The sequence below is a fragment of the Schistocerca americana genome, chromosome 1, assembly GCF_021461395.2.
Source record: "Schistocerca americana isolate TAMUIC-IGC-003095 chromosome 1, iqSchAmer2.1, whole genome shotgun sequence".
Classification (NCBI taxonomy): Eukaryota; Metazoa; Arthropoda; class Insecta; order Orthoptera; family Acrididae; genus Schistocerca; species Schistocerca americana.
The window spans coordinates 538,253,479-538,266,584 of record NC_060119.1 but is presented as its reverse complement, the minus strand read 5'-3'; positions in this window follow the sequence as shown (position 1 = coordinate 538,266,584).

The following is a 13,106-nucleotide window of genomic DNA, read 5'->3' as shown; positions in this document are numbered from 1 at the left end:
AGTGATACTCTGTAGGGTGCAGACAGAACTGCAAAATACAGATTCTGTTATGACTACATATAACTGAATGAAAAAACTGTCACTGATGTAAATCTCATCCTTAATACTACCAAGACTTTGGACAACTTAGGCCAATTCAGTTGTATTTCATTGATCGAGCTGAGGAGCAGATACTACCAACTAAAAGTAGTCCAGGAAGATAGGCTAGAAACTGCTTTCACAATATCATGGGGCTACTATCAGTATCACAGAATGCCATTTGGACTCAAGAATGCAACAGATACATTTCAGAGGCTGTTATACGGAGTATTTCCTTGATTAAAGCCAAAGATGTGTACGGTATTCTTGGATGACATCTCGAAGAACACACAACATATGTGTCAGAGTCACTTGATACAGTATGAACAGTGTAGGTAACGCTCGTCGTTAATTAATGCCATTTTGCACACACAGAAGTGAACTTTCTCAGATATGTAATTAGTAGAAAAGATTTAAAAACTAATCCTGATTACGTCAGCAGTCTTTGAAATCTCGACACCACGACCAATGAAGCAGTTATCATCGTTTCTAGTCTATGTAACTATTAAAAGAGATGAAGTGTCATAAATTTTGCAGAAATCGCAAAGTCAATGAATCGTTTATTAAGTAAAGGTGAAAAATTTGAGTAGTCGACGGAGAGCCAAGCAGAATTTGAAGTGCTGAAAAAAGATTTGTTATCAGATCCTGATATTTCCTGACTTACAGAAAGAATTCTTCTTATATGTGATACCAGCAACGTAGTGGTTGGCTTTTTAAGTCATTAGACGTTGGGAGAATGCAGCTACCCACTACATAAAAGGAGACGACAGCCATTAGTTTTGGGATCAGCTACTTTTTATGCTATTTGTATGATCAGAAAGATAAGTCAGAAACAGATCATTTATCACTGAAATGTTTGTTAGAGTTAAAAGGATCTTCAGGCGGGCGGACAAGATGGGCATTAGAAGTGACTGAATTCGACTATGAAACGGTGCATAAACGTGGTATGAAGTATACAAACGTATGTACTTTAAGCAGTAAAATCAGAGTACTGGGTAATAGCATGGCTGAATGGCAGAAAGTGCTAGCACCTGATGTAAGCTCTCAGGCACTCAGCTCAAACTACAGTTTCTATAACATGATTTATTGAGCTCCAGATAAAAGGTATGGACTAAGTTACCCTAGGTCTCCGCTTACGAAAACGACCAGTTATGTTTGTACTGTGTTTACCGATTGCTGAAAAGTAAAACCTCTAAATTTTTTATCTAGAAACTCTTAAGGCTCTTCAAATAAAACAAAATGTATTACCGTTCTACCCACGTAAGGACTGTATGGAGGATGATCATTGACAGTGATCGCAAAGTATTGGTTTTTTGTAGATGTCGCAGCGCTTGTGTATGTTCTGGCATTGTCATGTTGAAGGAGAATGTGTCCGATGTGTGGACGAACGCTTCGAGTTGCAAACTCTATTTCAGCACACTGTCTCTCACACATTTACATAGTTGCGTTACACACTACCGTGCTACTCTCTACAATTCAGAGCACTCTGGGGGCAGAGGGCTGCAGATACTTGTACGTAGACATGAAGAATGATGATGGAGAATGTCAATAACGTGTTTTCTTAAAGTTTTAAAACTTTTCACATAAAAAATTCAGATTCTCTACTTTTCAGCACATGCTAGTGTTTAGGAAAATTCTCTCACAAAATAACATTGTGTGTGTTACAACATTAACCGTAAGTTTTCAACATTGCTTTGTGTTATCTTCTAACACATTCTTGCTCGTTTCCTGAATAACATATCAAAAAACAAGAAAATTTATTTTCATCTTGAAAGCTGCCTGTTCATATGCATTGTCATTTCTTTTCATTATACTCTGTTCCTGGTAGATCGTGATATTTACCATTGCTATACTTAACACGAGTGTACTACAATCAGCTATGAAGCACTGTAACAAATTGTTTGCTTGCTCACTGAAGTAATTTTACATCTTCGAGGCGTCAGTTTGCTTTGAGCTATGGAAATACTTTGTGGGCCTAAGGCGCCTTTGCTTTACATTCTATGCTGTGTGCTGTTCTGGTTTTGGTAGAATGCTAGTTGGTGGAACTGTGTTTGGAGAGAAGTCTGCCTTTTGTCTGGTGGAAGTCCATTCTGTTGTGGAGACTGTCCAGTAAATGACGAACTGGGTGAGACCATTTCAGTTTAACTGCTATGGCGAAGCTTAGTTATTATGATGAGGTTACACTGACTTTACCTGGTTCCGACCACTCTCCGAGTAGAAATCGAGAGACATGATTGTGCATTGAAAAATGTGTGCTTGTAGGCTGCCATACTTCGTTGAATAAGGGAATTAAAGTCTCGTGTATTATTATTTCAGTCCCCCGTGCTGCAAATTCAAAGATGTCTCATCTCCTAAAAGTATAAAGTGGTGTTTACTTATTTCAACAACTGTGAGATGAGAATGTGATGCAATTATTGCTTGTCATATTTATAATTCTTGTATCTGTAGCTTTGAGTATCCCTGTTGGGTTGTAAAATCGTTTGCTTCTGTTTCTCAATCCACTTTTTCTGCTTCATTGCAAAACATACAATATCATTCTTTGTTTAAGGCTGCTCTAGTACGACATGTTGCACAGGTGCTACCTTGGTAAACATTGTGGCACAATTTGAGATCCACAATCAGTTAGGATATATCGGAAATAAATTACTGAATTCTGAACTCACAAAACATTGATAGTAAACGAATTTTATTTGAATGCTATTAGGCTTCAGATACAGTCAAGTTAAGATAATGGTAGCTGTTCAGCCACTTGCTTTTTGATTCTATGTCATGCGGATAGATTTCTAACATACTATTTTTATTCTACATAAAAGCGACACTCTCGAATTACCTTCTGAGTAAGATAGTTTAGAAATCCAGCTCCAGTGGATGCTATAAGCAAAACAGCTATAGCAAATTATCGTTTTTAAGTTCTTTATGAATCAGTGCTCTGTCTGCCGTATTCAAGCATTAGCTATGCAACCATATTTATTTTTGAGCTGAGTTATGAAATTACTTGTGTGTGTGACTATATACATTCCCCTGCACGGATCAGGTAGCGTTTGCAAACGATTTCTCTGGAACATGAGAATACTACTTTTTGCATAACTTGAACAGTTGTAGGCTTGATTAAAATTAGTTACTGGATTGGTCTTCACTTTTTATCTCACACACGTCTTTCATACAAAAATACCAAAAATATAATTATCTTTTTTCATTGCCTTAATTTCCTAGTGGAGTACGTGAATAGTCTGTTCTGCAATGACAGCACAATATGCTGGCTGCGTTCTTTGCCAGGAAGAACTGTGCCGCACCTTCATTCATTGCCCTCTAGCAATTCAAGCTGTCTCCCCCCAACGAAATGATTAATCCTTATCATTCCTGTTCCTATGGATAGAATTTGCTTTTTCTCTCACAGGTATGGTCTTCAATAAAGTATCTTTATCGATAGAATGGTCCTAACTTTTGTGTTTAGTTTTTATCACTGAAAATTACTTGACATAAGCCTAGATTTTTTTGGTTGAGTATATTGATATCCATTCCTAACCAAAACCGAACATGAATTTTATAGAAGCACTTAAATGCATCTGGAAAGACAGAGTACACTCTGCGTCTCAAAAAATACATCGACACAGCGATTCCAACAGTCATAGGAGGAAATGAAATATTTCGCTTTTAGCTGGGAGACCATGCAGTGTGGGTTCAGCTAAATAATTAGAAAGAGTTTCCTTCCTCTTGGCACTACAATGCTTCCCATGTGATCCATTAGAGTTCTACCTTAAGCATTTCAGTTAAGTGTAACTGACTCTAATGGGTGGACATAAATACTTGTTTTGATATTTCAGGCTTCATAAAAAATAGCAAATATAACATTTCACTTGTAAACGAAAAACAGTGTTGTGATCTAGGGAGCTGGTCTCGGCTTGTGAACAGGACGCCCATCGTGGAGTGTAGATGAGTGGTCCAGTTCATGCCTGGAGACGACAGTGGCAGAGTGATATCTGCAATAACATTATTTATCACGTAGAGTATACAGAGTTATAAGTGTCTTCAGAATAAAAACTGGCAGCAAGGTCCAAACAAGCGTGCCACAAAGAAGTTCTGATACATTGGTCTTAATGTCATCCTGCAGGTCAGTGCCATGGCCACAGACTGTGCTGGCAGCACTGTGAGGACGAGGCGTTGCCTGCCCAAACATTCTGTGATACAATGTGGTTCCCACCTCAGCACTCCGGTAGACAGCCTGTTGCACATTCGAGTGAGGACAGACTGTGATCCAGGATGTCAGTTGTCTTGAAGGCTAGACCCTGGTCATTCACCATGGATGACCAAGACTAGAGCAGACACTCGGCTATGAGGCTGCACAAATTTGCCAGGTCTGGTCAGGTGGAAATGGTAGCTTGCAGATCATCCACAATGACCTGGTATAGAGGAGAACCTTAAAAAATTTGAACATGGGCAGTAAACATAATCTCCTGTGCAACAACACTATTAAAGAAAGATGAGTTCCATGGAGAACCTACAACTGACTTTATTGGACTAAGATCTAAAACATATGCACTGGAGACTAACAGCATGTAATGTGGACATAAACTTTACAAACCAGTTGTCTCACCATTATGACCCACTGGACAGCAGCAACAGCCCATGGCTGTGCTTTGCATCAGGTTGGCTGCATCTCAGTGTTTAAGTGAGCAAGCAAGTATCAGGCAGACCATTTATCGATCAACTTGTCATTGTTTCACTGAAACTCATCAGATTTATTCTCTCTGGTACTAGTGACATGGAGAAGGCAGCATGAGTGATTGCGTCTCTGAATTCTGAAAGCTTCGTCATTTGTAGGGCTGAGCCTCTGCCTCTGACGCAGAGGCTCTGGATGTATACGTGCATTTGTTTTGTTTATCAGAGCCATCATTGCCCCTTGCCTCAATAATTAATTTGAGTCAGAGAGCTCGGATCTTTCTGTCTACATTTGATTTTGCAGTGGCCACTGGACGTGGAAGTAACATAGTATTATGTCATTATGTCTCGTTATGTAGCATTGCAACGCTTTATGCCCTGTCAGGTTGTGTGAAAATGGTCGCCTTTAGCCCTGATGTCTGTTTATATTAGCGATATTTCTTGTTGACATTCTGACTGTCTTACCAGCCGACAGCTAACCTTCTCTGTTTGGAGCTCACCACGTAGAACTTTCAAAAAATTTCAACATGTGCAGTAAACATATTCTCCTGTGCAAGAACAGGATTAAAGGAAGATGAGCTGCATGGAGAAACTACAACGGAATTTGTTAGACTAAGACCTACAACACATGCACTGGGGAAAGGATAACGTAAACTTCACACATCTATTTCTCTTACTAGGAATTATATTGTTAACTTATTTGAACTGCGGACAGTCGGTTAGGCGTTCAGTTCTTTAGATGATTTTAACAAAAAGAGTGTTAACATACAGTGATAAACTTATAAAGAGCAATGATGCTAAACTGCACTAACCTCGAAAAGCATTTCATGTAATAAAAGTGATAGATATCTGTGTTAGCAGTTCGTAGCATTAACAGTTTTACACGTATTTCTCGGTTATATATATATATATATAGTGGAAGAATCATAAAGTCCTTTTTATTCTTCCTCAGTCATGTCACATTATCGATTGTGCTAACTTGTGAATGAGGTGTCATTTGGCTGTTATCGAAGACATGTACTGCATGGTGCATACATATAATCGCTGGATAGAGTAAGTGCGAGAGGACAGTCACAGAGTGAACTACAGTTAGATAGGTAGTATGAAGTGAAGATCTGGAAGGAACTGTGACCACCGATAAAGAAACTGCCATTATGAGAATAACTTACTGTCCCAGAGTGTGAACTCTGACACTGGAAGCGCGGTGTCAGTATTGTGATGGGGCCTTGTCTGTTGGTACCAGTGCCACAGACCTACATTGTGGTGCATGAATTTGGAATGCATCCACCATGAATAATGAACGTTGAAGCTGGTTATCAACTACGATGCGTAAGCACACGGTTTGTTAACCTTGAGAATCTTCAAAAGATGTTGTGAAGATTTAAAGCAAATGTATCTGTTATGTGTTATTTCAAACCATTAGGAACTGCTTACGTTGAAGTACATAATAGAACTGGATCACAGACCTGTGTCTGTACAAGTGTGACCCACCTGCCAAAGAATTGCTGCAATAGTTTTAATAATGATGAAAACTGGCAGTAAACTTTGGATCTCATTTCATACAACTTGTTAACTTTAAGACCACAGAGAGAGGATACTAGAACTGCCAGGAACATCACCATTCATAACAGGTCAACAATTTTGTATTTACGTTGTGAGTTGAGTGTGATATAAAATGTTTAAAAGTTTTTTTTACAACTATTAATCATCCAGTTTGTTCCACTTCTAAATATCTGTCTCTTCGAAATTCACTTCCTTTCTACCCCCTTAAGATCCACTCATTCTGATCCCCTTCCTTTTCTTTTTCCTCTGGTACTACACCATATTTATTTTTCTCTTCCTTTGTACTGTGCCATTTGTCTTGCTTGTGCTGTGGTATGGGTTTTCTAGTGTGAGTGTGAATTTGTGTTACTGTTTTGAGTTAGTATATATGGACTGTTCTTATTTTTGATGTCCTCTATTGGCATCTTATTTTAACTGTGTTGTGTAGCGTTTTGTGCTGTAATACTCCTGTATTCGTTTCTTATGCTATTTTTATGAACTTGCTTAGCACTTCTCAGTAGTTGTGTTCGTTCAAGGTGTTTTATGTTGCCTGCAAACCTATGCCTGATAGCTCCTGTTTTTTGATTATGTGAGTGGTTTGATGTCTGTAGATGTTTAAATTCTGAATCTACTACAGGTGTCTGTTGTTGGATTTTGTGATTTTGTGGTCAAGGTAATATAAACTGATTGTGGTGTTGTATGTTACACATCAGTACATGTAAACTGTTTGTATTTTCTTGTTGGCCGTCTTTGTACTGCACAGCTAAGTGTCAGCATGTGAACACCGCTGTGTGATAAGTCAAAGAGTTCTACAAACTGATAAATGGTTTCATAAGAATAATGTCTTCATGTATTTTGTATGATGTCTGAGTGCTATTGTAACTGAATTGTTTATTGTACAATGCTTTGTTTCTGTATTCTTGTAACGTTTTGACATCTAGGATTATGATCAGAATTTAGCTTTCAAATATGATTTTTTGTTGCGATAAAGCAGCGAGACTGATAATTCTTGGTTAAAGTATGTGTAGCAAGTCTTGACATATAGTTATGTATATGTGTTCTGCGGCAGTTGTTCCCTCATGATCATTTTTAATTTTTTGAGTGCCATAGGACTGTAGTATCATTCAGGTAAGTTGCTATGTAAAGTGGGTTCCTCATCCAGACCCTAAAGATCCGAGGGATGCCTATCAACCATCTTGCCATCCTCAGTCTTGCAACGCTGTGTGGCTACAGACTGTACTGGCATGTGATCAGCACACCGCTTCCCTGGACATTTTGCAGACATTCCAGACCTTGAAGCCTCTATTTTTCGGACAAGTAGCTCCTCTATTAGGCTGAGTTCACGCTGCACCAATACTCCCACCAAGCAAAATTGTTTGGTAGTACCCAGAATCGAGTCCAGGTACTCTGCATGGCAGCCATATACGCTGGCTACTCAGCTACTGAGGCGGACAGGTTGCTGTGTGATGGCACAAACTATAAAGTTTTTGTTTGGTTTATGTTTTTTTTGCACACTGTTACGCACTTTTATTATGTGACCAAGATGTATCCACAAATTTAGCTTTGCATACTGCTTGAGAATCCTGTCCTGTGGAGTTGGGCGAGAGTCTTCATGTGTATGTTGTGGATCTGAGATGGAAATAATTGACAGGGAGCAATAATGTTTTGAATATCTGCAGCCATTCTTCATTAGTTGTTACTTCAGTTATGTCTGTCAGTTAAATAAGAAAAAATGTTATCTGTCACACTGGACATAATTAGACCTAAAATAATAAAATAATTTGAAGCTATATTAGCCAGACAATAACGTCACGTATATTTTTCTAGTTTATAATCAGATGAATTATTATCTTCTTCCCTAAAATAGTGTCTTGTTAAGTGAACCATCACTGAAAAACGTGTAACAGAGTCAGCTGAAGAGACTTTATGATGTGCCCAACGCTCCTCGAACATTACTTTGAGTAAACGATGCTGCTCACATTACAAAGACAGCACTGTTACAAAATATCAGTGCAGTTAACTTGAAACATAGTGTCTTAGTAGCACAGAACTGTAGTATATAATAAGCACAAAGTCCCTTTTATATTTGAATCACAATGACTTTTAGACATAGCAAAACAAAAATAGGTTATTGATTTAGGTATGGAATACTCGAGAAAAAAGACAGTACTGTGGTAAAATGGTTAGGGAGATAATACTTGTTGCACAAACAATAGTAAGTATGAGCAGACCAAGATGTAACATGTATGCTGATTCTCACGTACTTACGCAGACGCGCCGGCGTTTGTGTGTGTGTGTGTGTGTGTGTGTGTGTGTGTGTGTGTGTGTCTGTGTCTCTCTACGTATCAACTCCCATTTTCAACAGCTACTGTAGCTTGTAACACAAAACTTCAATAAATTGTTTACAATAACATGTTTACTTACCGAACTTTCATAATTATTATGATGAGATGTGTTAATGAAAAGCATGTTCCCTTTAATACAAATAACTTTTTACTACTTCAGTGATTATCTTGAAGTGGATCTCGTTGCCTTCTTTTCAGAGGACTGATTATGTTCACAAGTCTTGATTGTGCGAAGAAATTAAACTGTTTCCAAGACGGTGGATGTTTGATGAATCATTAATTACAAAATGAAATAAAATGTCTACATCTTCAACTCTTTGCCCTTTCAACTCCTTAAACATCTGGTTGACAAAACTTGACATCCATTCACATCCCTGACCCACTACTTCCAACTAAACGTATATGCTTTCTACATAATCACAGACATCATTTGACTTCATTACACAACAGCTTCCTACCAATTGCAAACAACAAGAAAGACCAAAGATTACATTTAAAGCATCTTTTAGCTTATTGTGTTACATAAATACAACAGCGACGTCAATTATTTGGATTTTAGCAACACTTAGTGGAAATAATTTCACATTTTTATGTTAAAATTTTGCATTCATCCGAGCCATAGACAATAAAAATAGCTATAATGAAATAATGACTTTTATTTAACAAGTTTTCATACTTATAAACGCAATTATCGGTACCCATTGGTATCGAAGTGTTCAAAATGTGTATCAGACTCGATTACATCACAAGCTGCAGTGGTGGCAGATGGACGAGAGGCACATGACATCACGCTTACAGTACAAAGGACAGTATGAAGCTAACTTTAAGAACCGAGGGTCAGAAGCTGTGTGACCTTACTTCTAACGTGACATTAAATACAGGGACAGAAGCCTGTATAGCCTTACTTCTAACGTGACATCAAAGTAGAGGGTATAAATGTTGTGGTAATTGTGGAAAATCCAAGGATTGTGGAAGAAGCTAATGTATGAAACGGGTAGTTCAGCCACGACCACAACAAAGCAATTAGCGAAGCCGAGAAGGTGGAATGGAACTATAATGCCATTGTATGACGGAAAGTGATGAAATTTTTGCAGGAACAGCAAAAAGTGCAGGAAAGAAACTTCGGGAACAGAACCAGAGAGCCAAACAAGTGAAAAAGAATATCCGTTAGTAATTGGGGAAATAGTTCCATGCAATACGAATAACGAAAGTCAAGATAGAACTGAAATACCAGAACTTCTAGGTGATATAGTTGAGGAACTCACCAACTTTAAAAAAATTTAGATAAGAAAAGCACCGATTTAAATGACAATTGATGACCTTTTCTTTAAGATCGGTAATGGCAGAATACAAGTATGTGACCTTATGAATATACGTACAACGTTTATTTATTGCATCAGGATCAACTTGCGTTGGGTTGGTGCATAACTTCGTGCCGCTTTGCCGTAAGCTTAATAAATACAACACATAACAGACCTATGTCATAAGTAACATATTGTCCTTCAATATTTACGTCAGTCTGCCAAACCTGGGGTAACTTTTCGATTCCTCTACAGTAGAGATCACGTGGTTTCGAGGCGAAGAACTCGTCTAGCCACTTTTGCATTTTCATCCGGAAAGGTAAAGCGGAAAAGATGAAAAACTGAGGGCGCAAGATTAGGTGAAAAGGGGTTGTGTGTGTGGAATGACTTATCAACCCCATTCCCTATGTAGTGTTTTCTGTTAGTCTATCAGAATGCGGGAGGGCGTTATCATGGAGTAGTATCACTTCACGCAGTTTTCCTGGTCGTTGTTCCTGAACTCCGTTTGCAAGAGGTCTCTGTTTTCGACAGTAAAATAATGTCAGCACTGATGGTTACACCTCGGGAAAGCAATTCGTATCGATGTTCCACCAGATGCATAACATTATCTTTTGTGGATGGGCTAAGGCCGTTGTACGGCAAGTTGTTGTTTTGATTGGGTTCAGTCACTCCTTTCTTTTCCTTACGTCAGCGTTAAGACACCATGTAACGATAGAAGATAGAACTGGTCGGTATTGTTCACGAGACAGTTGATTACGATCAAGCAGTGATGTATATATAACCACCCTCTGATTTTTGTGATTTTGGCTCAGAGCTAGCAGTACCCATACATCCGATGTTTGAACCTTCGCAGTTTCATGCAGATGTCGCACGATGATGATATGACCACATTTCATCACATTTTCCAGTTCCCAAGTACACATTTGTAGATCACTGTGGACTAATCCGTTTAAACGATTTTTATCGAACATCGAATGTATTCCTGAATGTGGGATGTCACTAATGTAAAAACGATCTTCCTTAAAACGAGGGAGCCATTTTCCTGCCATGGCACAAATGTTGTTGGCTGCATCCACTGCTGTCAGCCATCTATTGAACTGAATCATAAGAATTTCTAGGGAATGTTTCGGTTTCTGCACTTGGCGATCCATTTGTTAAGTTGTAGAGCTCCAATCACTATCTCCAAATGACAATATGTTAATTCGATAGGCAATAGTGAACTACAAATAAAAAATGACAATGGATAAATAAACCCATAGCAACCCGATTACCGACATGCAAAATAAAAACTCTACGAATTTACGCACCAAACTAATAATTCGTAATGCGGTTAATGTAGTTATAATGCGATCTTGACGTAAGCATTAATAACCGTGTAAACACAAACGACGATGTTAGAGAGACCAGTCAATGTACTAATACTTCTAAGCCAGCATTAGTAGTAAGTGAAAAGCGCTAGAAGAGCGCAGATTCGAACTGACAAAAGTAAGGAGAGAGAGCTATCTCAACACCCATTTTAAACTATTTAGGGAAAAAAATCACTATGTCCTAACGCTTAAGTGGACAATGGTATTCACTATCTCGTGTCTAGTGTCGTAATTAATGTAGCACCTCATTCGGTGGGAGGATATTCTAAATTATGGTGACGACCAGCTGTCATTTTCAGTATTTTGCATATTCAGCAGCGTTGTCAAGTCTACAAGTATTACACCTTACTTCTCGAAACTACAAGGGGATGATACACTGCATCACACTGTGACAACACCCAGTGTCACCCACATGAATCTTTGCCCTCATTAATTTATCTGGGAAGAGCATCTCTTTCGTTTGTAAAATTCTAATGACAAAATGCTGCAGAAAATAGGTTGAAAGTAATACAAGCGGGAAGACGAGCACTGATAATGATCGAATTATGTTCACTACTTTGAAGCACTCCGTGGCATACCATTCGTCATCACAATATTACATACGGAAGAAATTCTCTTGCTAGATAGATTAATGAGGGCAGCAATCCATGTGGATGAGTGTGATGCAGTGTATTGTCACCCTGCGTTTAGAGAAGGAACGTGCGATACTTGTAGGCTTGACAACGCAGCTGAATATGTAAAATATTTACAATGATATCTGGTCGTCCAAAATATCCTCCCAACGAATAAGGTCGTACATTAGTTTTATAATGTACCACTGTATATATAGCTTGGGTTTATAAAAGAGTATATAACTTATTGTAATTTGCAAATACGAATGCGTTCCATAATGGAACTGAATAAATTTAGTTTAATAGGGACCACTGGATAGTTTATGTAAATTTAATTCGTAATTTTATTAGTCACAATCCAGTTCTTAAATTATTTTGGTAGCGTTCAGGTTGTGAGATCATGAGACAGGGGTTACGAACAATGCTGTATCCAAACAAGATTAGATTAGATAAGTTTTTCGTTCCATAAATCCGTGCTGAGGATATCCTCGTGGATGTGGAACATGTCAGTATTTTTTTTAAGCTGAAATATTAATACTAACAGTATCATTTGTTTCTATTAAAAAATTCGTCAATGGAGTAGAAGGAGTTGGCCACTGGTAAGTCTTTCAGGCTCCTTTTAAACTGATCTTTATTTGTAACTAAATTTTTTATGTTTGCTGGCAAATTATCGAACTAAAGTAAGTGCTTTTACGTCCTTGTGCAGATCATTTTTGTTCCTGGTATTGTATGTATGAACTGAGCTGTTTGTTGGAAAAAGAGATATATTATTTAGGACAAATTTCATGAAGGAGTAAATATACTGAGAGGCTGTAGTTAGTATACTCAGTTCTTTTAAGAGGTTTCTACAGGGTGTCCAGGAATTTACTCCACAAATAATACGTATTACACTCTTTTGGAATCTGAAAACTTTTGTTTGACTTGAAGAGTTGCCCAAAATATTATACCATATGACATTATGGAATGAAAGTAGGCAAAGTACGCAAGCTTTTTCATTTTTATGTCGCCTATATCAGCTACCACTCGAATTGCAAATACAGATTTGTTAAGGTGTTTCTGCAGTTCTGTGGTGTGCTCCTCCCAACTGAATTTATTATCAAGTTGTAAATCCAGGAATTGAAGACTGTCAACCACTTCTATCTGCTCTTCTCCATACTTTATGCATATGCTGGATGAAAACCTCTTACAGGTTCTGAATTGCAT